The following is a 25,452-nucleotide window of genomic DNA, read 5'->3' as shown; positions in this document are numbered from 1 at the left end:
CCTCCAGCCACATGTGGGGAATTAAATTCACTGAAATTAGATAAAATTAAAACTGCAGTTCCTCATTCAGGTTAACTACATTTCAAGTGTGCATTACATGCTAAAATGGCTACCACGTTGGAAGTCATGTATAAAACAGTTTTCATTGTCTCAGAATGTTCTATCAGACAGGACTGATCTAGAGATCAGTAGGAAATATTAGCATTTGGGGAAGGAGAGCTCTTAAGATGAGAATGAGAAATTAATGATGCTAAGTCAGTGGGTCATCTCTCAAGGAGAAAGGCCTAGGGCTGAATTTTAGGACATGTATAAAGTTGAGAGAAACGGGCAAGAGAACAAACAAAAACTGCCAGAGGTTTAGAAGTGGGAGACTCAGCACAGCATAAAATCCTGGCAACGAAAAGAGAAGAAACTGTCCATGAGGAGAGAGTGGTGCCAATGTCAAATGCTGCAGAGAAATCAAGGATAACGAGAACCAGGAAAAAATGGTATTTAGAATCTGAGGTCACTTGTGACCTATCAAACTCAATGAAGGAGAGAGGAGAGATGTAGTTGAATAGGAACATCATCAACGGAGACCGGGAGAGGAGATCAGGGCCGAGGAATATCTCAGTGGAGTGGTAGGGATTGGATCTGGTTCAGGAGGATGTGGGGGGAAGAAAATAGAGCTGAGGAGCAGAGCCCGCTATTGGTAGAAGGAAGAAGAGGAATGAAGGAGAAAATTATCACGACCAAGGGCTTCGTGGTCAATTATTATTATTTTTTCCCAAAGAATAGGAAGATTGGTTAAGAGAGAGAGAGAGAGAGAGAGAGAGAGAGAGAGAGAGAGAGAGAGAGAGAGAGAGGGAGAGAAGAGGATTAGAAGAAGAGGGTGCCTGTATAATGCCTCATGGTTGGGATGAAATGAGAAAGGGGTCACTAGGAGGGGGTTATACTCTGGGGCTCAGGAGAGAAGGGAGAAAGAGAGCTCGTGGGCTTGTGGCCATTGTCCTCTGAGACTGGAACAGTTGCTTGAAGCTAGAGGCTGTTTTAGCTTGGTCTGCTCGCTTTTGCTCTCTCGTCTTCCCACTTCCCATCGACAAGATTCTTCCTTTTGATCGATTTAATTTTGATTTGTTTTTCTAATGCATTAGACCTTAACATTCGTGCAATGTTACTACCTAGCTTTCTAGATTCCTCTAAAGCCATTGCAAATATACATGTGCCCTGGTTATTTGTCCATGTCATTGTCATCTGTTTTAAAATGTAAGGACAAGGAGAACAAAGTCTGTTTGTGCTCCACAGGGCTCATCATACAACTATGAACATATGGGTAATCAATTCAATACGATTTAATTGTAAAGACCAGTAATTACACTTGTATTTAAAGAGACACCTTTAAAAATAGATGTATATGGTTGAATAGTATGTGGGCATGCCTATGTGTGTGTCTTGCTAACTCCACTGATCATGCCATTATGGTAAAGAGTTATTAGAGATTGATTTCATTTTGGGTTTTAGTTTATAATGGGCTGGTACTAAATGCTTTCTGTGCACTCTTTTATTTGGTTCCTGCAGACATTTTGAGTGATAGGTGTTCTCATTCTTATTTCAGAGGTGAGGAAATTGTGGCAGAGGCTGATTAAGTAAGTTGCTCAAGGTCATGCAGCAAGAACAAGGGGCAGAGAAGAAACTGGAAGCTGGTTCTCTCTGGCACCCAATCTTGTGCCCTTAATGTCCTCTGAGTTCTCAGGCAGTGTGCTAAAGTGACTGCTATCATGACTGGCTTGGCCACAGCTATGATCATGCCCACATAAGGATGTGTTTGCGCTCTGCAGCCATAAATCTTCTCTCGTTACTGAGAGGTGGAAAAAATGGTTTGGGGGAAATAACACAAATAACACCTCCTGGTGTCAACCCAGCCTTGATGGGGGACAAAAACGCTTAGCAACTCTTTATAAGTATCCAAGACAAAACTTGACCTTTAAGCAATTTCTCCATTTAGAGTTAAATTTATCTTCAACAAATATGGTTTGAATAAGTCAAGACCTCCTGTTTTAGCTATTTAACTGGGAAGGTAATATTTCCAATTCAATTTTAAAAACCTCCTTTGCCAAATTCCTCAGAACAAGAAAAAAGAAAGGGGAAAGAAAAGGAATGCTAAAGTTCAGAATAAAAAGAAACTTCCCAGGACGTGCATTGGTGCAAACCATAGCTGCGGTCATCGTAAATATCACTTTTTCCTTTCCAAACCGAAGTCTGGGGTTTCTATAGTAACCACTATTACTCCAGCTGGTTTGCATCATGCTTTTTGATTAGGGGCCAATGGAGCAGAATCCAGCTATGTCACAAAGTTCAGGTGTCACTATCAAATGGACCTTCTGGGCCAAATACCAGGAAGAAAATCATTGCGCACAACACCTTCTCCCACCCAAGCTCTACCTTCCCAACCCCGTGTGCTTTGCTATGATGCTGACCTAGTCCCTAGAGCACCCGGAGTGGGCCTTCCTCTCAAAGTCAGACCATTGGCTGCCCCCAAGTGGGACTTCTCCCTCCGTCTGTGTGCATTGGGAGGGAGTCAGAGCTGTGGCTTTTGATTTACTAATGTTGCAGCCATCAGTGTGCTTGGGCAATAGCGTTTCATAAGCATCCGAGTGTAGATTTGACAGTCCAGGCCAACTGGACTGCAAACTGGAGAAATTGCATTGCCTTCCTGTGACTCACTCAGGCTTTCAGACAAAAGTGATTTCTCAAGGTCACTGCAAAGCTCAGGACAAAGGTGTCCCATATGGAGAACATAGGGTGTGAAGGCGCAAGAGAAGTTGTGTCCAGAGTCAGAGACTTGCGTTCCTCTTCTCACCTTTGATCTTGGCAGAATGAGCCTGACCCTGAGAACTTCTGTCCAATCACGGGACTGTCATAAGAACATATGCCTTTCCTCTCCTCACCCCCTCTCCCCATCCTCATCCCAAGCCCTGCTCCTAGTTTCTAGGTGTAGAGTAGGAACTAAGGGAGAAATATGTCTCCTCCCACCAAAGCATTTCCATTTCTTAAAATAAGTCCCAGCTTTCCTCTTCTAAGAAGCCACACCAGAGTGGACTAGGGTCCCACAATATCTTCTATTTATTTTATGCAAGAAACATATTCAGGACCTCCTGAGTGGCAGACACCAAAGGAAAGCCCACACTTACCTGAGCCAAATAAAGGGCCGTGATAATTACACGGACATGGTCGGAAGAGAGTATTCCAATTTGGGGGACAAGTGGTCAAAAAAGGCTTCGTAGAAGAAGTGACTTGACTAGCATGATCCATAGCTGTCTAATCTAATTAGCGTGCACATAATTATAGCATCAGTTTTAAATACCTCTGCATGGGAATCTGTCTTGATATCTCCTTAGATTAAAAATTTTTTAAAAAATTTATTGATTAAGGTATTACATATGTGTCCTCATCCTTCCATTAACCCTCCAACCCACACCCTCCCCCCTCATGTCCTCACCCCCCTGGTGTTCATGTCCATTGGTTGTGCTGATATTCATGCATACAAATCCTTTGGTTTGATCTCCTTTCTCCCACCCTCCCCTAGCTTCCCTCTGAGGTCTGTCAGTCTGATCGAAGCTTCTCTGCCTCTGGGTCTGTCCCTGTTGTTCAGGGACATATATGTTGTTCATTATATTTCACAAAAGAGTGAGATCATGTGGTATTTGTCTTTTTCTGACTGGCTTATTTCGCTTAGCATGATGCTCTCCAGGTCCATCCATGCTGTTGCAAATGGTAAGAACTCCTTTTTTACTGCAGTGTAGTATTCCATTGTGTGGATGTACCAAAGTTTTTTAATCCACTCATCTGCTGATGGGCACTTAGGCTGTTTCCAAATCTTAGGTGTGATGAATTGTGCTGCTATGAACATAGGGGTGCATATATGTGTAAAGCCTGGTCTGATTATACTGGGTGGAAGATCTGACATACCCAGGACAGAGCTGAGAGCCTAGAGAGGCTGATTGTGGCCTTGACTCTGCCTTCAGAAACAAAAGGACAGATTGGAGGATCCATAGGCAGTTTGTGCGAAGGGATGGCTCTGCTCAACAGTGGGAGACAGCTAAGCAGGCTGCATCCTGGTAGAGAAATGGGTTGACACCTGAGCCCAAAAGCCGAAGAAGTGACTTTGTACACAGTATTTTCTACCATTTTCTTTTCTACTAATGGCACCTACATTTCAAGCATGATTTCAAACTTTTGAATTTCCCTGGATCAGAAGCTTCATAATTGCTTCCTCTGTGACCCTGGGAAAGTTTTTTCTCTCCAGACCTCAATTTTTCATTTGCTGAATGATGGGTTGGCCTAGGTGGTTGTCTCAAGCTCTAAATTGTATTTCACAGGCTTAACCCGAACCGGTCCAAATCAGCTTTGAATCCTCAGGGCCTAAACACAGTAATAAGTCCTGAATAAATATTTGAATTAAATGAAAGAGACTCAAAGCCCAGTTCTCCATGTGAGATGATAAAGCTGGGCTTAATGAAGAGTGTGGAGATCCTGGCAAGCTATGCCATGTTTTGTATGAGTAGCAGAACCATGGGTTGGGTTTCCTACCTGTTGCAGAGACAGGGACAGTGGCTTGGATCTTTAGGCTGGCCCTACTTGGCTTCTTTTGATGTGGGTTCAGGCAAAGACTGGCCTGGGTATTGTGTTGTGAAATATTTAACTACAAAAGAGAGAAAAAAAAATAAATCATTCAGGTTGTTAAATGTGGTCTTATAAACTAAAGAAAGCCTCCAACTTTTTTTGTTTGTTTTGTTTTGTGCCAGAAAAAGGAACATGGTGTGAGACATCTGTGTGACTGGGCACCTGTTCTGGTTTGTTCTCTGTTCTGACTTCACTCTACACAGCCCCAAGAAACAGGAGTCTTGTGTTCAGTAGGGACAGCCAACTGTGACAACTCAAGCCAAAGAAATTGGAGTTGTCCTAATTCTATGTTGTAGAGCTTCCATGACTTAAAGACACTCTGCTCCCCTCTCCTCTGCGTTGCCTTCATAGAGATTCAAGTAATAGTTAGGGAAGGGATTAAAGCCAGCAAAGGTGGGAGCACTTCTTTTTCATCTTCTCCAATAAGTGTTAGGATGTTGGGGTGGACGGAGGAATAGCCATTGCAAGTTTCATAAAGCAAACCCTCCCCCCACTCCGTCCTATAAACATCTCCATTGTGGATGTCAGGCATACCTCAGCCTATCTAGTTGAGTACCCAACGGTTATTGTAGACTTTAATTACTACTTATTTTAGCAGCAGATCCACACCCTACCTGACACTATTTTAATTCTAAATAATCAAGGTGAAGCAAAAATAAAAAATCATTTTAGGTGGGGCTGCAAAGACACAGGTAGATGCCTAGTGGAGGAAGGTGTGCTGTTTTTCTTTTCTATTTGCTTCTTTTCTACTCACAAGACAAGTGTTTTCTAGCCCCTATGTGCTAAGCAATGTTACATCCATCTTCGTTTAGTAATCACAGTTTTGTTAAGTACAGGGAGGTCAAGGACCATTGCCCAATTAGGGAGAGGCAGGGTTGGGGTTCAGACCCGGACCCCCTGACTCTTTTGCCCCACAGCATGCTACCTTCCTGGGCTGGCCACGTGCTTCCATCAGTCCTTTGGAACTATATTTAACTGCAAGAAACCCGAGGTGACCCGAGCATCTGTCATTGCTATCACCCACCCCAAACTGCTGGCCCCTCCGGCAGAAGACAGAGAAAAGTACTTCCTTCTGAATAATGAGCATATATATATATATATATATATATATATATATATATATATATATATATAAGTTTCTGAGGTCTCTTTGTAGTTACTTTGCAAACTTGGTATACGAGAGGCTACTCATTTGCTCTTTCATAATACACCTGCGGTTTTGGGCAACAGCGATGAAGTGAGCAATGCCACGTGAGCTGTGGCCATGAAACCTAAGTAATTTGCTACACTTCTTGCAGAGTTTAATGAGTTTTTAGTAACAGTGCTGCAGTTAGCTATTTGCTAATGTTTTTGAGAACTGTGGATCATTAGGAGTTTTTGTCCTAATGCAGTGATGCCGTCCAACAGTATCATTAGCTCCGTGGCTCTGGGTGATTCGGTGGGCTTTGTTTTTCTCCAAAATAATGGACTCACGAAAGGTAGGAAGGGACTTGAATAGTTTCCATGCTTAAAAAGCTTCATTTTCTGAGGCCATGAGATGACTCACTGAGCAGATCAGTATCCAGCGCGGTATGCTGCTCCTTGAAGGAGCGGGATCCTGAATCAGAGCACTTCCGGTGAGTCCAGCTTCGTCATTGACCACTTTGGGCACGTCGTTGAATGTGCCGTTTAAGGCTCTGCATTTCTTACCTCCTAAATGGGGTTCGTTTGAAAGTTGCCTGGTGACCTCAGAACCATATTATTGGAGAGTCACGTGTGAGAAAAGACTGGAGTGCTGTAAAATGGCGAGTGTTATAAAAATGTAAGATTATCTGGTTACATAGATGACGGTGCTTCAAAGATCCTTAGCTAACATGGTAGCCGGTCTGTCAGTGATGAGGGTAGAACAGTGCCGTCCATGGACAGGTGCCCAGCCACTGCCTGCTTGTCATTGGGCTGTGAAGAGAGTGAGTGTCTGGAGACATTTATGGCAACGTGACCGAATAATTTTATGTCTGCTGAATATAGTAATAAAATGTAGGCCTTGAATTTTCTTGGCATTTTAAAATTTTATATTTAGTATTTATTTTTCTTACATTAAAAAAGTATGGTGCACAACCCGAAGCCGGTTTGGCTCAGTGGTAGAGCGTCGGTCTGCGGACTGAGGGGTCCCGGGTTCGATTCCGGTCAAGGGCATGTACATAGGTTGTGGGCACATCCCCAGTAGGGGATGTGCAGGAGACAGCTGGTCAATGTTTCTCTCTCATCGACGTTTCTAGCTCTCTATCTCTCTCCCTTCCTCTCTGTAAAAAATTAATAAAATACATTAAAAAAAAGTATGGTGCACAATGGATTGGGGGGAAACTAGCCCTTCACACGGATGATACGAGAAACTATGGTATGTGAAATATCAAAAGTTCAGGAGACAATTGGGAAATTAAAAGTCTGTATGTTTTACCTATCCAGAGAAAGGCCAACAGGAAATGGAAAACATGAGTCCATTCCAACTGGGTCGCTTCTCTCCCCCCTGTTTGGTGTCCTGGAGACATGGAAGACATGCTCTGATGTCTGACCTTGGGGACCCACTCAGTATCATCAAAAGGAATAAAAGTCCAAAGCATTGGGCTGCAGCTGCTCTTCCTAAGATGCTACCAAGGACCACAGGGCTCGTGGCTCTATTCCTGGGCTGATGGGGCCAAGGTGAAGACATCCATGATATGAAATCACATCCACAAAAAGCCATGGTCAATTGAGGAGGGAGAGAATGCTAAATGGGCAGAAAGCATGATTTTTATTTTGGTATTGAGATTTATAAGTTAACCGGAGGCCTGGTGCACTAATTCATGCACCAGTAGGGTCCCTTGGCCTGGCCTGTGGGGTCAGGCCAAAACCAGCTCGAGGGGTCCCAGATTGTGAGAGGGTGCAGCCCAGGCCAAGGGACTCCACCAGTGCAGGATCAGGGCCAGAGAGGGACACGGGAGGGCTCCAGGACTTGTCTGGCCTGACTTGCTCAGTTCCAATTGGCCAGACCCCAGCAGCAAACTCACCTACCCATTAGAACATCTGCCCCTTGGTGGTCAGTGAGCAACATAGCGAGCAGTTGAGCGGCCTTAGCATATCATTAGCATATTACATTTTGATTGGTTGAACGGCTTACTGGATGTCTGGACATTTAGCATATTAGGTTTTCATTATATAGGATGTTTTAACATATATTTTAATATCAAATAGGGCACCCCATCTCATTTTAGTTTTTCATCCTTATGTATTCCTCTAGATGAGATTTAGAATTATCTAGTTCTAAAAAGCTTATTTGAAATTCTGTTAACTTGTGTGTTAAAATGAATAACATTTATCTTTGCAATATAAAGACTTCTCACCCATGAATGAATCGTTTTATTCCACTCAGTTAATCTTTATAATTTTCTGTTTGTTCATTCTATACATTTCTTGTTAAATGTATCTATCCCTGGATATTTTATATATTTTTATTGTCACTGTAAATGAAATCTTATATCCTCTTACTTTCTAGCTATTGTTGGTATATAAGAAAACTATGGGTTTTGATATATTTAATGTTTAACTGGCAACCTTTCTGCTCTCATTACAGTTCTAATTCTTTTGGGTTATACAGGCATAAAAAATTGTATATAGATATTTCCTGATGCTGGTTCGCCTTTCCAGCAGGAATAACTTACCTTTTTCCTGGCTGATTGCCTTAGCTATTATTTTCAGAACACTGGTAAGTGAATAAGATACCCTGTTGGAACGTGACACGCTGCTGGACCTTCTATACCAACAGAAACTCGGAAACTAAAGCTCCGTGCTCCCTCCTCTTTCTTCTTCACTGCTTCTCAAACACTTGCTGATAGAAGTAAAATCGCATTCAAATGATGTGAACGATGATCTGGAAAGAAATACGCAAGTTAAATGCTCTGTTTCTGCTTTGCCTTAGTAATGTGGTACAAGAAGGGGATCGTGGGATAGAGGATCTGATTATATGTTTAATGACAAGGTTCCTATGATTTTTCCCTAATTGGTCGCAAGAGGATGCCTGCGTCACGGTTGGGCTTTCTGGTTAGGGCTGGCTCAGAGCAATTGCCTCAACTTCACAGCACCCTGTATCTCTCTGTCTCCCAGGGAGACAGCGGGGCATGCTTCTGAGGTCTTCACTTTGTGTTTTATGCTCGATTTCAATTTGAACCCATATCCAAGCCTCTGACAAGCAAAATGGAGACAAAATAGATCCCTCGGTTCTATTTCCAACCCATTCAAAAATAGAAGGCTGTCAGAGTTCTCAGGAGCGGACGTCAGCTCAGCTCGGAGGCTGGGCGCCTGGTTTCCCCGGGGAGGAGGTCAGGGGAACTCCTTGGGCAGTGGAACTTCTAGAAACTGCCCGGCTGCAGCTGCCTCCGTTTCCCCTTCACATGGAACCAGATTAGGCTTAGAATTGTTGGTGTTAGAGATGCATTTAAAACCTGAGACTTGAAGAAGCCCCTACTTTCTCCTGCTTGCTCTTTTTCTTTGCCCAGCTGCACACACTGTAACTGTCATTCCACAAGTGTGGTCATGCTGCCATGCAGGGTGCTGTGCTGGGCCCTTGGGTCCCTTCTCTCCAGGACGGAAGTGCTCGTCCCCCCAGAGCTGAGAGTATGACGGCTCGCAGGTTAGTCTCACCCCTGGCGATAACCCTCTCCTGGTGGTAGCTGCCTCCCTTCTGGGTGAAGCCCATGCCCAGGGCCTGGTCATCAGCCAAATTTGGCACAACTGTCCAGAGCGCTCCCATCTCCACTGGGATGGGCACAGGCTCAGCTTGCTTCCCAGACCACAGGCATGATGCTGAGGGCTCCTCCCACAAGCCTCCTGTAAGTAAACCCCCATCTTGGAGCCAAGATTCCCAGAGACTATATCTCAGTCCACTTCCTTGGCCAACACAATCTGCTTGAAATTTTAGTGGCATCCTTCTTTCTTTCTTTCTTTCTTTCTTTCTTTCTTTCTTTCTTTCTTTCTTTCTTTCTATTTATTTATTTATTATTAAAAGCCAACTTCTCTTCGTCTCTTGTCCTATTCACCAAGATGAGCCTCCCTGACCTCTCCTAAGAACACACGTGTTCACAACCTGTTCTGTGTCTGCCCTCCTTTTCCCCTCTGTTCCTTTAGTTCTCAAACTGTGGCCTATGGCATTCATAGGTTCCTCTACCAACGGGTATGCCCGGGATTTCCAGGCTCCTGCCTCCAAATGCTGCCGTTGGTTACAGAGGCGCTTATGAACGCAGGTGCTTTAGCTTCTGTGGATGGACTCCTAAGGGGGTTGCCGGTTTAAAGGAATTGCATGCTTTCCATTTTTATTTTTATAAAATATATTTTATTGATTTTTTACAGAGAGGAAGGGAGAGAGATAGAGAGCCAGTAACGTCGATGAGAGAGAAACATCTATCAGCTGCCTCCTGCACACCCCCTACCGGGAATGTGCCCGAAACCAATGTACATGCCCTTGACCGGAATCGAACCCGGGACCTTTCAGTCCGCAGACCGACGCTCTACCGATGAGCCAAACCGGTTTTGGCTATACTTTCCATTTTAAAGGTGTTGCTGCACAACCTTCTTAAGACTCTTAAACCATTTCACCAGCCATGAGGAGAGTTGCCTGCTTCCTATGTCGCCACCTGAGGATCAAAAAACCGATCTTTGATCAGGTCTCTGTTCAGGTCTTAGTCATTTCTCACTGAAGACCCACCTTGACCCTTTGCTGTGGAAAGGAGAGTTTGGTGAAGGGAAGACCAGGCTGATGGGCTTGAGGAAGTCCCTCGGCCTCCAGGTGGCCGCACAGGGTGGAGAACCTGAGCCTGAGGGGTTGGTGCCGTCCCCACCCCAGGGACATGAGGAGGAGCTCTCAGGGCAAAGATGAGGCGAGGGTGGGCCGGGGGAAAGCTGTATGCTATGCGCTCCCCCATGACTCACAGGGTCCTTAGCTGGTTCCTTGCCGGTGGAATATGCTCCTTTCGTCCCTGAAAACAAACAGGAAAAGAATTGGCATGTGATTGGTGTCCCAGGCTGGAAGGGGGGAAAACTGGTGTGACTTCTTAGAATGAGGAAAATCCATCTAGGACAGCGTTTTTCAACCGCTGTTCCGCGGCACACTAGTGTGCCTCGAGATGTTGCCTGGTGTGCCGTAGGTGCAGACAAGACAAGAATTTTATAATTTTTCACTATTTTGTTTACTTAATATTTCATAAAAAAGTAATTATAAAATACTTTCTTTGTGTTTATTTGATTCCTATTCAAGAGAATATATAGTCAATATAGGCACAGAGTTAAATTTTTTAACATTTTCTAATGGTGGTGTGCCTCGTGATTTTTTTCATGAAACAACTGTGCCTTTGCCCAAAAAAGGTTGAAAAACACTGATCTAGGATTTTGGGGCACACAGAGGCACCTCCTCCAATAGCCAGTAAAACATCGGATGTGAACTGGCCACCTCATGATTGCTCCAGCCCTTTCAGACTGTCCGTGACCAGGGATGGGGTATGGTGGGGAGCTCCTTGCCAGGGGGACTCGTCCGTGCCTGCCTGGCTTGGTGCTGGGCATGGTATGTCGGAATGTCGCAGACTGTCTCTCCTGCCTCGGCATCTCCTTGCCTCTTCTCAGCGTGTGAAATCAGGCCACCCTATACCCTGTTATTACAGCACAGAATCGTTATCCCTAATAAACATTTCACAACTCCATCTATTTTTACCAATTGTTTTAAATCTTTCCTATTAGCTATGTTAGGCATGCTCTGATTTTAATCTTCTTAACGTCCATGTGAGAGTTTGACAGGTCAGCAGGGCATCTCGCCTTAGCTGCCAATGATACTTGATTAGGTTAAGCTCCAGGGCCCCCCCGGCCCTAGAGCCTCCCCTCCTCCCGTCCCAGACTCATCTCTGAAGCATTGTAAGAGAACTTGGTCTCCTGCAGTCCACAAAGTAACAGTGAATCAGTGAGGACAATGTCTTATGGTTTCATCTAATCATTTAATTTTGTGAAAATAAGTAAAGGGGGTGAGAGAGAGAGAGAGAAAGAGAGAGAGAGAGAGAGACAGTGCAGCTGATCCCATCTGGGAGGCTATTTCAGCAACCCAGGTCATTTCTGAGAGGCGACAGAATCGTGTTTTAGTATACTGAAAGTGAACACAGGGTCCAGAGGGAGGAGTTGGCACTGTGGCAGACCTTGGACCATTCCTTTTCTAGGATCATCTCAGGGTAGGAAAATAATTGGGGTTTTGGCAGTTGAGATGACTGTTGGCAGAACAGCTTATTTCTCACTTAATTCCTTACGTAAACCAACATCCCTGCAAACTCTCGCCATAGCTGCACTGAGGAAGGCTCGGCCGTGCTGTTCCTCCAGCCAGTCCATCTTTGGTTTCACCTGCTATTAACCGTTTCCCGTTTGTGTTAAAAGGATACAGTCTGGCTCCAGAGCCTCATCCTTTCCTGGCCATTTCCTGATGGTCCAGATGCAGGCCATCCTCACACCCAACAACAAAGGAGTGCTGATGACGAAGGCTGGGGTTCTGGAGATAGCGGAGGAGTGCAAGCTCAGGTCCAGGTTGACAAGTTAGATTGTAGGGAGTGTCACAATTCCATAGCCAGTTTACCCCAGCTCCTCCCCTTTCTTTGGAACAAGGGATCCATGGCTGTCTCCAGGGTTCAAGGGCAGGGGCAAACGGAATAAACTATGAAGCATCTTTTGCTGATAGTTGTCTTGGGTGTCCAACCAGCCTTCCCCTCCCCTCAGGAGACCAACAGGTCCTGCCCAAGAACACCCCTGGATGTCTGGCAGGAGCAACTCTGGGTGCAAAGTGTTAAAGGGGCGATTTTCAAATTGTAGTAGCATCAGAATGACCAGGAAGCTTATTAAATACTAGGTGCCCAGTCGGCGGTTCAAAATCGGGTGGCGCTCCCCACTCTTGAGTCACTGGTCTGGCCCTGCCATCCTCTCCCGCCCTTGAAGCAGCCACAGCCGCTGCTGATCAGGCCCTCTCCCAGTGCAGGCAAACAGAGGCCCAGACTGCCCTGCCCCTGATTCTGCCCACACAACCTCCTCCTATCTGGTTGACCCGTTATGGCATCCTAGTTAATTAGCATATTCTCTATTTTACATATACGTATATAAATTCCCAAGCCTACCCCCAGAAATTCTGCCTCATGTGCACGGGGGTGGGTCCCTGTAGTTCTGACACAGATAGTTGAATTGAGTCTGTTAGGACTTCACCCACTGATGTTCTCTTCAAGCGCCTTCTCCCTGCAATACCCCAACGCCTCCCTCCACAGTCCACGTTTAGTGTGCGGAGCCACTGTTCCCGAACGGATCAGCCTCCCTCAGCTTGCTTGAGCCTTAGCTCAGGATCTTCTCTGAAGACACTGACCAGGTTGTTTATAAGGGGAGTGCTGTGGGATAGGATTACCAGTGTGTTCCTAGGCTTTAATTTTCTGCCAGGCTGCTCTGCTGAGTCCCATTGCTGCCTCTTTGCCCCTGTTTGTAACAAACCCCTAAGGCAGGCTCCCTGTGTTCAGAGGTGGATCAAGAACAATGTGACCTCTGGTTGCATTTCTGTGATGTGTGATCCGGCGTACTATCATAGTGCCTGTTGTTCATTTGTTGTCATTGTTTTCATCCTCCATTTATTGAATCATCTATTTCTTTCCTGGCCATCTTTTCTGATGGGTATTATTTATAACATAATTTTAATTGCCAAGGAAAATTCCGTTAGAATAATATTTATTTAAAATATGGAATAACATGGCCGGTGAGGCTCAGTGGTTGAGCATTGACTTATGAACCAGGAGGTCACAGTTAAATTCCTGGCCAGGGCACATGCTTGGTTGGGGGCTTGGTCCCTTGTAGGGGCTTACAGGAGACAGCCGACCGAAGATTCTTTCTCATCATTGATGTTTCCGTCTCCCTCTTCCTTTCTTTCTAAAATCAATAAAAACATATTTTAAAAATGAGATAAATTGGAATCTTCGCAATATTGTTCTTTGCTTTAAGGGATGTGGATAGCACTTCATTTTCCATTTTTTAGGATGTTTTTCAGAAACTGTCTTGTCTTTCTGTTGTTCTTTGCCCAGGCAGCTCTGTGTTATGAATGCTACTAGCAGCCATTTGAATTTGCCTTGTTTTGTGGTCATTTTTTTTTTTTTTTTTTAATCAGACTGCTGTTTCCTCCTCTTCCCCTGTGGTGTTGAATCCAGCGGGGTTTATCAGGCTCTGGTTGGTAGCGGGTAAGGCAGGAGAGCTGCCTGGAGCTCTACAGGTCAGTGTGGGTGGAGGCTCAGGTGACAGCTGGAAGGCACCACGGCTCTGGTGCGTTTCCCAGCCTCCAGCATTTGTTTCTATAGTGCGGCTCTGCTGTACTGAGATGTGATGCTTTTACAAAATTTTTATGTGCCAGACACCAGGAACTTCACGTGCGCTGCCTTGTGCATGCAGCCTTTTAAGGTGGATACTGTGATTATTCAAATGTAAAGGAAGCAACAGAAATAATGGATTAAGCAATGTGGCTCTCAGAGCTGGTGAGCAGCGAATGCAGGAGGAGGACCAGGTCCTGGGCTCTCTGTACTGTTGTGATATGTCCCCAGCAGATGTGTTCACTAGTGTTCACTAGGCGATAGGCATGGTTAGGTCAACTGACCATTAGCCACTGACTTATAAAGACTTGCAGTGTTGAATTCACATCTTACAACTTCACTTGGTAGAGAAGATTTCTACGGGGAATGTATCAATAGTCACCCTAAAACCAGAGAACCTCATCATACTGAGGCAAGGCCAGTGTCACAGAAAACACACAGAAAGGAAGAGAGGGAGGGAGGGAGGAAAAAGGAAGGAAGGAAGGAAGGAAGGAAGGAAGGAAGGAAGGAAGGAAGGAAGGAAGGAAGGAAGCCTTCAGCATCTCAGCATCCAGGCCTTTCACCCCCCAGTCCTGCGTTCTCAAATCTTCCCTTCTTCTGTCTTCTGGGAGGACTCTGAGCTTTCTTAACCACATGCAAGTGAGAGATATTCATTTAGACCAGTGGTTTCCAACTTTTTTTTTTTTGACATGCATCTCTATAATCCTGATGCCCCCCTGCCTTGACATATAATCCTTATTATTCAAAAGTGAACTCCTATTCACATGAAGGAAGCCTAAAAGGCCATTAACTTGGTCTAAACAAGCTTCCAAAGAACATGGCACCCATGAAAGAGAAAAATAAAAGAACCAAGGGACAGTTGAAGTACTGAGGAAGAAATCACTAAGAAATTATTAAAATAATAGTAATATGAAGTGATATGATAAAATAGCGAATAAAGTTTCAAAACATATAATAGAGAATTAAAATGCATAAATATGTCACAATATATATTTACATACTGAATATGAGGCCTCTAGAATGATAAGAAATACAAAAAATTCATGGTTAATGCCTCATTGCTTGTGGGGCATGTGCCCCACGTTGGGAACCACTGGTTTAGATGCTAATCTTCTTTCTCAACAAAAAAGAAGCAGTTTGGTGACAGAAGACCCAGGACAGTTTTCTGGTACTCTTGAAGTAAGTTTGAGGAGCAAATAGAGTCTCAGAGAGAATAAATATGTGTCACATGTCACCCAGTTGGTGAGTAGCAGAGCAGGATCTAAATCCACATTTGTCCTATTTCAGAACCTTTTTGTTAAACCTCCACGTTTCCCATAAACAAGTGTTGGCTGCAATGAGGCATAAAAACTATAGACATGGTATTATCTTGGGGCAGTTATTTGATAAACCCAAGTAGTCTACCGACACATTAAATCATGATGATAAAAAGTTAACATTTATTTATTTCTTACCATGTGCCATCTGCTATATAAGCCTGAATCCTCTCATTTTATCCTCATAGCAATACCATGAAGGCTGTTCAGATCTTGCACCTCAAGTTACCAATGAGGAAACTGAGGTTTAGTGATTTAAAGAAATTTCCCAATTGTGCACAGCTATGCCACTGGTACGTACAGTGTCCTAACTCTAGGCAAAGCGCTGTGCACGGTGCCAGAGGGCTCCAAAAGGCTGGACACCCTGCTGTCTGTCTGGTGAGGCTGGTGGCTGCATATCAAGTGGGCATAGCAGGTGGCATGAGCTGGGTGCCAAGGCCATGGGGCAGACCAGCACTACAGAGATTCAGAGCAGGAAGACATGAGCACAGACTAGATAAGCACAGTTCCTAAGGATACTTCTAAGGGCTCATGGAAATGTTTTAATTTTATTTAACACCAGAATTAAAAAAATGTACTAATACACAATAGAGCCATCTTTATGCCAATAGAATCATAAATACAATTTTCAATATTTTATATAAAAGAAGGGGCCCATAAAGGCAAAAATAGCTAGATCCGTGAAGGTCATAGGGTGGCCCTGCTATTGCCTCCTGGATGCAGGTCACTCTGAAGCCTTGTTGCAGAGCCCTAGGTGGAAGGAGCCTGGGTCCCTGAATGTGGCATGTAGGAGAGCCGCCTGGCAACCAGACACACCCAACTACCAGCTGGAAATAGATCAAAAGATTATTGCATGAGATGACCACCTTACTCAATTCCGCTAGTATGTCTAATTTTGTTTTCTTAGGAGACTCAGTCTGAGGTTACACAGTTTTAGGGTTATATAGTCTGAGGAAGGTCACAGAAGGAAATTGAACTGGAGCTGAGCTTGACAGCTGAAGTTCTGGCTCAGCTGGAATGCATCCTGTTTGCACGATCTCCATGATGAGAATAAGGCCAGCTTGTAGGTGGGTTGGCCATCTCCTTACAAAGACGAGGTAAAGACCACTCGAGGCAGAATATGCCTCCACCCCCCAGCAAAGAAAGAGGGAGGGCCAGGCCAGCCAAGCCATCGCACCACAGCCTGTCGCCTGAAGAGGCAGGCCACGGATACCAGGAAAAGGGGGGGGGGGGGGCAGCGCTGCACAGATGGCAGCAGTGGCAGTGGTGGGGGTGGGGCCAGCTGCCTGCAGCTGGGGGAAGGAAAGTCCCGATAAGCCCTGATCTCAGGCCAGGCCTAGGGACCCTACCCTAACTACATCAGCCTTTACACAACTCCCATCACTTCTTTAGAAAAAAAAACAACAAAGTTTAGTTAACAATTATTTTTCTAAAGAAGTGTTGGGAGTTGTGTAAAGGCTGATGTAGTTAGAGAAGAACTTTTGAGGTTTCATTTGACCTTGGATTTAGGGAATAAGTAGGACTTAAGTAGGAGGGATTAGGAAAGTTTGATAAGAATGGCTGACTGTTGGCTGATGGGGTGAGCACAGTGTTGGGGGATAAGAGATCCTAGCATCACCAGTGCAAAGTGCTTGTAGTCACTGTGCCAGTAAGGAAGCAGGGCAGAATTAGAAAATGAAGAAAATTAATCTTCCTCTGCCTTCCATCTTTTGTAAAACAACCAAACTCTCTCACTTTGGTGTTGAAGGGGAATATGGTTAAAGGCAGGAAGGAGAAGAGAGGGGAAGGAAAAGAAAGTAAACTGGAAAGTGGAAAACAAGCAACCGGGTGGGGAGTGATGACTCACAGCAGCCCTCGTTGAAGAGATCTTATAAAACCCTCCCGAGAAGGGGCTCTCTGATACAGAACTGGGGGCTGAGGCCCTGGAAGCCAACACATTCAAGACTAGACATTTGGGTGTCTCTGCTTTCTGTGCAGCATGCAGGCTTCACTGTTTTATCCAGTGCTGGAATTCAGTAAAATCAAATGCCAGCAGAATGGAGCTGGTACACTGTCACGCTGGTAATTCAGCTCCACGCTGTAAATCTGCCAGCCAGCTTAAGAAAAACTACTGATGCAATTGAAATCCAAGGTCCAGTTGGAAATGGAAGCCGCCATTCCGTGGAAGATGAAAAAGAAAGCATACTCCTAAGTAGTCCCCCCACCACCACCCCAGGAAATAAAGATGGGCTCCTTTAACACGATTTCTACCTGCTCTCCTGCAATTAGTGTTTAAGTGACTGTCTCTAGGCATTAGGCACTCCCAGGAAGTGAAATGATGCAACGGTAATTGGCCATGTGGGTTTCTTCGCTTCCCTGGGGATTTCACTTGGCTCAGAGAGCATTTTTTTACATGGACCCTGTCTGCACTCTTTATTTAGCTAATTAGAAGGCTTAAGGGAATGAGCTGGCATTGAAACCGAATATCTGGGTTCTAGTCCAAACTAATACATTTTATCTTCTGCTGTGTTTTTATCTTGGACAGCTGTATTACATACATAATCTCATTTAATCTTCACTATGACCCCGTACTGTTGGTATTATGACCCCTTTTACAGAGATGAGAACATTAAAATGCAGAGAGGCTGCCCTGATCCATGTTCCCCAACCAGAAAGCAGCAGAGCTGGGATTAGAGCTGTTGCCCGTTATTAGTATCTGCTGATTAAACAGACCTGTGTTCCCTGTAAAAGTCACTTCAGCTCTCTGTCTTCACTTCCATTTGGTGAGGATTCTGTAAAGATATGGCTGTTCTATGGAAGTGTCTTTTTTTTTTTTTCTGTACAGATTAAGCATACTTCTACTTTTCTCTCCCTTTTTTTATTTTGCTCCCTCCCTGTTTTGCTCTGTTTTCCTGCACATCCAAACCAGAGCTGTTGTTGCAAAGAGCTGGGTGAGAGGGGGATGGGAAGGGGGGAAGGGAAACGGGTCTGTCCATTCTGGCACTCTGTTTTTCCTGCTCCCTGAGCAGTGCTTTTTTCCAAATGAGCTCAGAGCAACATAGTATGGGGCAAGGCCCTAAGGTAGGGGTGTCGAACTCAATCAGAGAAGGGGCCAAAATCTAAAATCCAGCCTAAATTGCGGGCCGAATGGTTTACTGAACAGTCATAAACTGACAATGTCATAAACTGACAGCGGAGTGCAGTGATGACAGCGCGGTGCGGGCCACATTGCAAGGCCTGGCGGGCTGGATTTGGCCCGCGGGCCTTGTGTTTGACACATGTGCCCTAAGGGCTTGGAGTTTGAGGATTTTCCAGTTCTGCCACCATCTTACTGTGAGGCTTTGCCCAATCATGATCTTATCCTTGTTTATAATAAGGTAAGTCTGTGTTGTCTAATGTAATAGCGACTAGCCTTGTGACTATCTCAATTTAAATGATTTGAAATTGAGTAAATGAAAAGCTTCACTTCAATCATATTAACCAATTTCTCTTTCACAGTAGCCACTTGTCTGTGTAATCTCCTTTAGCACTCAAAACAATTTGAGATAAGTACAGCTTTACAGATAAGTAATGTAAGTCTTATAGATATTTGATCACTTGCCAAGATTCTATATGGTAGTAGAGTGGTGGATATTGGCTAGTCTAACTCCAAAATCTGCTCTCTAAATCAATATACTGTAATGCACTCCCAATGGAGAACTAGCAACCCCCCCCCCCAAAAAAAAAAATGCTTACAAAATGTGACTACTGACTTTTACTTCTTGCAGGATAGATATATTTTACCTATTTTTTCCAATAACAAAAAATTCTGAGCATTATATGTAAAATAAACTTAAGAAGATTCTGAAAGGTGAAGAGAAGTCAAACCAGCTGGAGGTCTTCAGACCCAAGGGACCATACAGTGACAAGTTTCCTGAACTAAGTTCTTTCTTTCTTTCTTTCTTTCTTTCTTTCTTTCTTTCTTTCTTTCTTTCTTTCTTTCTTTCTCTCTCTCTCTTTCTCTCTCTCTCTCTCTCCCTCCTTCCCTCCCTCCCTCCCTCCCTCCCCCCTCTCCCTCCCTCCCTCCCTCCTTCCTTCCTTCCTTCCTTCCTTCCTTCCTTCCTTCCTTCCTTCCTTCCTTCCTTCCTTCCTTCCTTCCTTCCTTCCTTCTGACTTGAAAGAGCAAATTAAAAATAATATTATGCCACTATATGATATCTATAAGAAAATCACATCAATATAATGATATACATTAGTTGAAAGCAAAATGATGGAAACAGACCCTACAGACATTAATCAAAAGAAAGCAAAAGTAACTGTATTGATATCACATAAAGTAGATTTCAGAACATGGAAATTACTGAGAAAAAGCTCAATCCACCAAGAAGACAGTAGTTTTAAGTATTTATGCATTAAACAACTTTGAGTCAATATATGTGAAGCAAAAAACTGATAGGCTGAAGGGAGAAATAGACAAATCCACAGTTATACTTGGAGATTTCAACACTCCTCTCTCAACAATTAATAGAACAGCCAGATAGAAAATCCACAGCAGAACTCTATCAATCAGGAGGGTCTAATTGACCTTTATAGAATATGTCTCCCAACAACAGCAGAATACAACTCTCTTCAAGCACCCACAGAATATTTATCACGATAGACCATATTTAAGACCTCAACAAATGTAAAATTAAAATCATACATGTCCATGAGGTCTCCAACCACAATGAAATCAAATAAGAAATCAATAACAGAAAGAGAACAGGAAATATTTGAAACACTTGGAAACTAAATAACACAGTTCAAGGTAATCCATAAGTGAAAAAGGAAGCCTCAAGAGAAATAATTTTAAAAACCAGTTGAACTGAATGAAAATGAAAAGAAAACATTTCAGAATGTGTGGACTACAACTAACGTAGTGCTGAAATAGGAAAATCTTCCATTATAAACACGTTATAAAAGAGGAAAAGTCTCAATTTAATCATCAAGGCTCCCACTTCAAGAAATAAGAGAAAGAAAAGCAAAATCCAAGGCAAGAAGAAGGAAGCAAGTAAAAAGATAAGAGCAGAAATCAATAAAATTTAAAACAGAAAAAGTATAAAATCAATAATACAAGAACTGATTCTACGAAAAACAATGAAATTGACAAACATATAGCAATACTGAGAAAGAGAGATGAGAGAGAGAGGGAGAGAGAGAGAGAGAGACCTAAATTAACAATTATCAGGAATGAAGTGGGCTATCAGTACAGACCCCGCAGTGATAAGGACACACTATGAACAATGCTACATACATCTATTTGACTAACTTAGATGAAATTGACTAATTTTGTGAAAGGTTTGAGCTACCCAACTCAATATAAAATAGATAATTTAAATAGCCCTATAGCTATTAAGGAAATTGAATTCTTAGCTTAAAGCCTCTCAAAAAGAAATAGTCACACACCAATGGTTTCAGTGAAGAATCCTATCAAAAGAAAAATTAATACCAACCTTACACAATCTCTTCAGAAAATAGAAGAGGATGGAACATTTTTCAATTTACTTTGGAGCTAGTATGGAAGGAAGAAAGGAAGAAAGGGAGGGAGGGAGGGAAGGAGGGAGGGAGGGTGGGAGGGAGGGAGGGAGGGAAGGGAAAGGAAGGGAAAGAGAGATAAAGGGGGGAGAGAGGAGAAAGGAAGGGAAGGATAGAAGGAGAAGCTGAAGGAGAGGAGAAAGAACATGGCAATCTAATATCCTTTATAAATATAATTCAATAATCATGAACAAAATAATGGCAAATGGAATTCAGCAAAATATAAAAGGAGTTACATGTCATTACTAAGAGGGATTTATTCTAAGAATGCAAGGTTAGTTTAATGTTTGAAAATCAATAAATGTAATTCATCATATTAACACACTAAAGAATAAAGATTATGTATCATATTAATTGATGCAGAAAGAACATTTGACATAATCCAAGAGATAGTGATGACAAAAACTCTCAGAAAACTAGGAATAGATGGGGGAACTTCCTCAATTTGATTGTTATACAACCAAATGCAGATTACAAGAAACGTACAGGTACCATTAAACATAATAGTGAGAAAGTAAATACTTTCCCCCTAAGATCAGGAACAAAGGCAAGGATGTCTACTCTTGCTGCTCTTACTCAACACGGAGGTTCTAGCCCAGGAAATAAACTGAGAAGAGGAAAGGAAAGACACAGATTAGATAGAAATAGAACTGTCATTATTTGTAGATGACATAATATTCATATTGAAAATTCCAAGGACTATATCTAAACTAATATATATAGAATGAATAAACAAGTTCAGCATGGTCTCAGGGTACAAGAGAAACAAAATGTATATTTATATGCTAGTAATAAGTAAGTAGCTGGACACCAACATTTAATCTGCAATAACCATTTACATTTGCTCATAAAGTACTTAGGTTTAAATCTAACAATGAATATGTAGTATTTGTATGCTGAAAACAACAAAATGCTGATGGGAAAAAAATCAAAGATTTAAATAAATTGGAAACATAGACTTAAAAGAGTAATGACACCAATTCTCCCCAAATTGATATACAGATTTAACACTATCATGGTCAAAACTCTAGCAAGATTTTTTTTTTATACTTATACACAAGAGTCTTCTAAAATTTATATGGAAAAACAAAGGGACAAAAATAGTGAAAAACCACTTGGAGAGAAGTTTATAGTGAGTCACTCTATCCAATTACTATATTACTATACTAGAGGCCCAGTACATGAAATTCATGCAATTGGACGGATCCCTCAGGCCAGCCTGTGCCCTCTTGCAGTCCAGGAGCCCTGAGGGGATGTCTGATTGCCTGCTTAGGCTAAGGTGTTGGTCAGACATCCTTAGCGCTGCTGTGGAGGCGGGAGAGACTCCCACCACTGCCACTGTGCTCATCAGCCGTGAGCCCGGCTTCTGGCTGAGCTGTGCTCCCCCTTTGAGATCTGGCCAAAAACGGCTCTCTGACATCCCTCAAGGGGTCCCAGATTGCGAGAGGGCGCAGACCAAGGGATTCTACCAGTGAATGATTTGAGCTGGGGAGAGATGCAGAATGTTGGCCAGCCGGGAGATGGACCATGGGAGGGCTCCAGGGCATGTCTGGCCCATCTTGCTCAGTCCTAATTGGCTGGACCCAGCAGCAAGCTAACCTACTGGTCAGAGCACCTGCCTCCTGGTGGTCAATGCATGTTATAGCAAGCAGTTGAGGGGCCTTAGTATATCATTAGCATATTACACTTTGATTGGTTGAACAGCCAACCAGTGTACCAGATACTTAGCATATTAGGCTTTTATTATATAGGATAGTGACAGTTATTAAGACTGTGTAGGCTGGCAGAGATCAATGAAACAAAATGGAGAACCCCCAAACAGACCCATACAAATATATCCAACTAATTTTTTACAAAAATGCAAATGAAATCCAATAGAAGAAAGCCTGTTGAACAAATGATACAAGAACAATTGGACATCTATAGGCAAAAATTAAACTTTGACCTAAACTTCACACCTTTACCAAAATTAACTCAAAATGGATCATGGACTTAAATGTAAAACTTAAAACTTTTAGAAAAAACAAATAAGAAAATTTTTGGCATCTAGGTCTAAACAAGACTATGTACTAATAAAAGCTATGTTCATAACAGGAAATAATTATACATTGGACTTTATCAAAATTGAAAAGCTTTTGCTTTGCAAAAGACCCTGTTAAGAGAATGAACAAGGTAATAGTGGTAGGAATTATTTGAAAACATATATCTAATGAAAGACTGCTGTCTAGAATATATAAGGAGTTCTCTTAAAGTTCAACAGTAAAAACAAAACAATACAAAATCAGTCCAAGTAGAACATGAGCAGAAGAGATGATCAAACACTTCACTGAAAAGGATATACAGATGGCAAATAAGTACATGGAAAGATGCTCAACAGCATCATCCATTAGAGAAATGCAAGTTAAGACAACTAGATATCATTACGCAACTATCAGACTGGCTGCGTTTAAAAAATAGTTACAACATTAAATGCTGGCAACAATGCAAAGATACTGGGTCGCTCAAATTGCTAGAGGTAATGCAAAAGGATTAGAAAAGTTTGGCAATTTCACAGAAATATAAACATGCAACTACTATACGACCTAGTAATTGCATTGCTTGGCATCTCTCCCAGAGAAGTGAAAATTTATGTTCACGCAAGAATGTGTACAGGAATATTTATAGCAGCTTTATTTGTAATAGCCCCCAACCAGAAACAACCAGATGTTCTTCTGCGAGTGAATGGTTAAACAAGCTGCGATGCATTCCTATTCAGTAATAAAAAGGAAGGAACTATTGATACATGCAACATTTTTTTAAATGAGTTTCCAAAGAGTTATGCTGAGTGAAAAATGCCAACCCCAAAATAATTACATACTTTATGACTTGATTTACATAACTTTTTTGAAATGACAACATTATAGAAATGGAAAACAGATGGGTGGTAGCCAGAGGTTAAGGAGGAGGTGGAGTTTGGAGGTGTCCTGGGAGTGATGGAAGCGGTCTGTATATTGACTGTATCAATGTCAATATTCTGTCTCTAGTATTGCCTTACAGTTTTAAAAGATGTTACCCTTGGAGGAAACCTGGTAACAAACTATCTCTCTGTATGATTTCTTACAACTGTATGTGAATCTACAATTATCTCAAAATAAATTTTAATTTTTAAAAATTTGACTAGTTTCTGTTTTGTTTATTTTTTATTAGACTTACTTAATAACATATCAATTTTATTATATAAATTACAACTTATAATATGACATCTGTACACAGTATATTGTGCTCACCACCTGAAGTTCAGTCTTCATTCATCACCATGTATTTGACCCTGTTTACTTTCTTAACTCTCCACCCTTTCTTCTTCCCCTCCAGGAACTAACATTCTGTTGTCTCTGTATCTATGAGTTTGTTTTTGTTTGTTTTGTTGTTCACTTGTTGCTTTTTTTATACACCCATTACTTACACAAGTTTCATCTTTTCAGAATCTCAGTGTAAGGAAGCCATTTGGCTTTTGTAACAATGCTCATTGCTGTGTGCATGTGGGCATCATGGTGTGGGCATGGTTTAGTAAGGTGGTAGTGGAGAAGCAGAAAATGGTTGGTATGCACTTTGGGTAAGATGGTGAAAAGTCTCCCAGAGAAAGGAATGTTGTCCTGCCCAGTTGCATGGACATAAAGTTGTAGGCCAAAGAAGATCAAGGATATTTAATCAAGAAGTTACCCTTAAAAAGGAGATTTAAATTTTTTTTAAAAAAAATTTAACCAACTTTGCAGAATAAAAGAAACTGCTAAATGATTCCATCTCTCCTAATCTTTTTTGCTTAAATAATTGTAGCCTTTGTTTCATACAATGATTATGGGAAAATTAAATGAAAGGATGCATGTAGAAATGCTAATCACAGTGCCTGGCACACACTAAAAGATTACTAATGATGAGTTATTTTTAATAGCAAAGTTCCCTGTGGACATTATATTGAGGTATAATTTATGTATACTAACTTTCATTCTTTTTTTTATTATTGAAAGAGGACTTTATTTTTTTAACATTACAAATTCTCCTTTTCTGATAAGATAGATCTTACACTCTAAGACAAGCTTCAACAATTAAAAAAAAAATTAAAGGAGAAATCCATTGTCCATGACAAAAAAGATTTTATAGTAATGATGGCAGGAAACCAATATATTTCATAATCTAGTGGTTCAAACTAAGTATCTACAGCAGATTATAAAATCTGAAAGATGACATGAATTGGACAATTATGAAAACGCCTCATAGTGCAGAACCGGGCTCTGACAGTATGGAACAAATGCTTGCTTTGCATTGTGCCTCAGAAGGCATTTTCTTTAGGTTCACTAGGACATGGCAGCTCCCCCTCCTCCCAGTCTTTTGTACAAATCATGAAGTTAATCCCTTTTTTGCTGTTCAGTTTTATGAGTTTTAACAAACACATACCAGCACAATAAAGGTACTGAAAAGTTCCACCTTCTCCAAAACTTTCCTCATGCTTTTTGGCAGTCAGATCTCTCTCCTCACTCCCAGCCCCTGCCACCATTGATCTATTTTCTATATCTATAATTCTGCCATTGCAAAAATCC

At 42.3% G+C, this 25,452-nt stretch overlaps 1 protein-coding gene across 2 annotated transcripts in view; it reads left to right on the top strand.

Annotated features, from left to right (window-relative positions):
• ADRA1A (adrenoceptor alpha 1A) overlaps nt 1–25,452 on the top strand; it is a 105,763-nt gene that overhangs the window by 26,490 nt on the left and 53,821 nt on the right. The window lies entirely within an intron of this gene.

The sequence above is a fragment of the Pipistrellus hanaki genome, assembly GCF_964339955.1.
Source record: "Pipistrellus hanaki genome assembly, chromosome: 5".
Lineage (NCBI taxonomy): Eukaryota > Metazoa > Chordata > Mammalia > Chiroptera > Vespertilionidae > Pipistrellus > Pipistrellus hanaki.
This window is presented reverse-complemented; position numbering and strand designations above follow the sequence as displayed.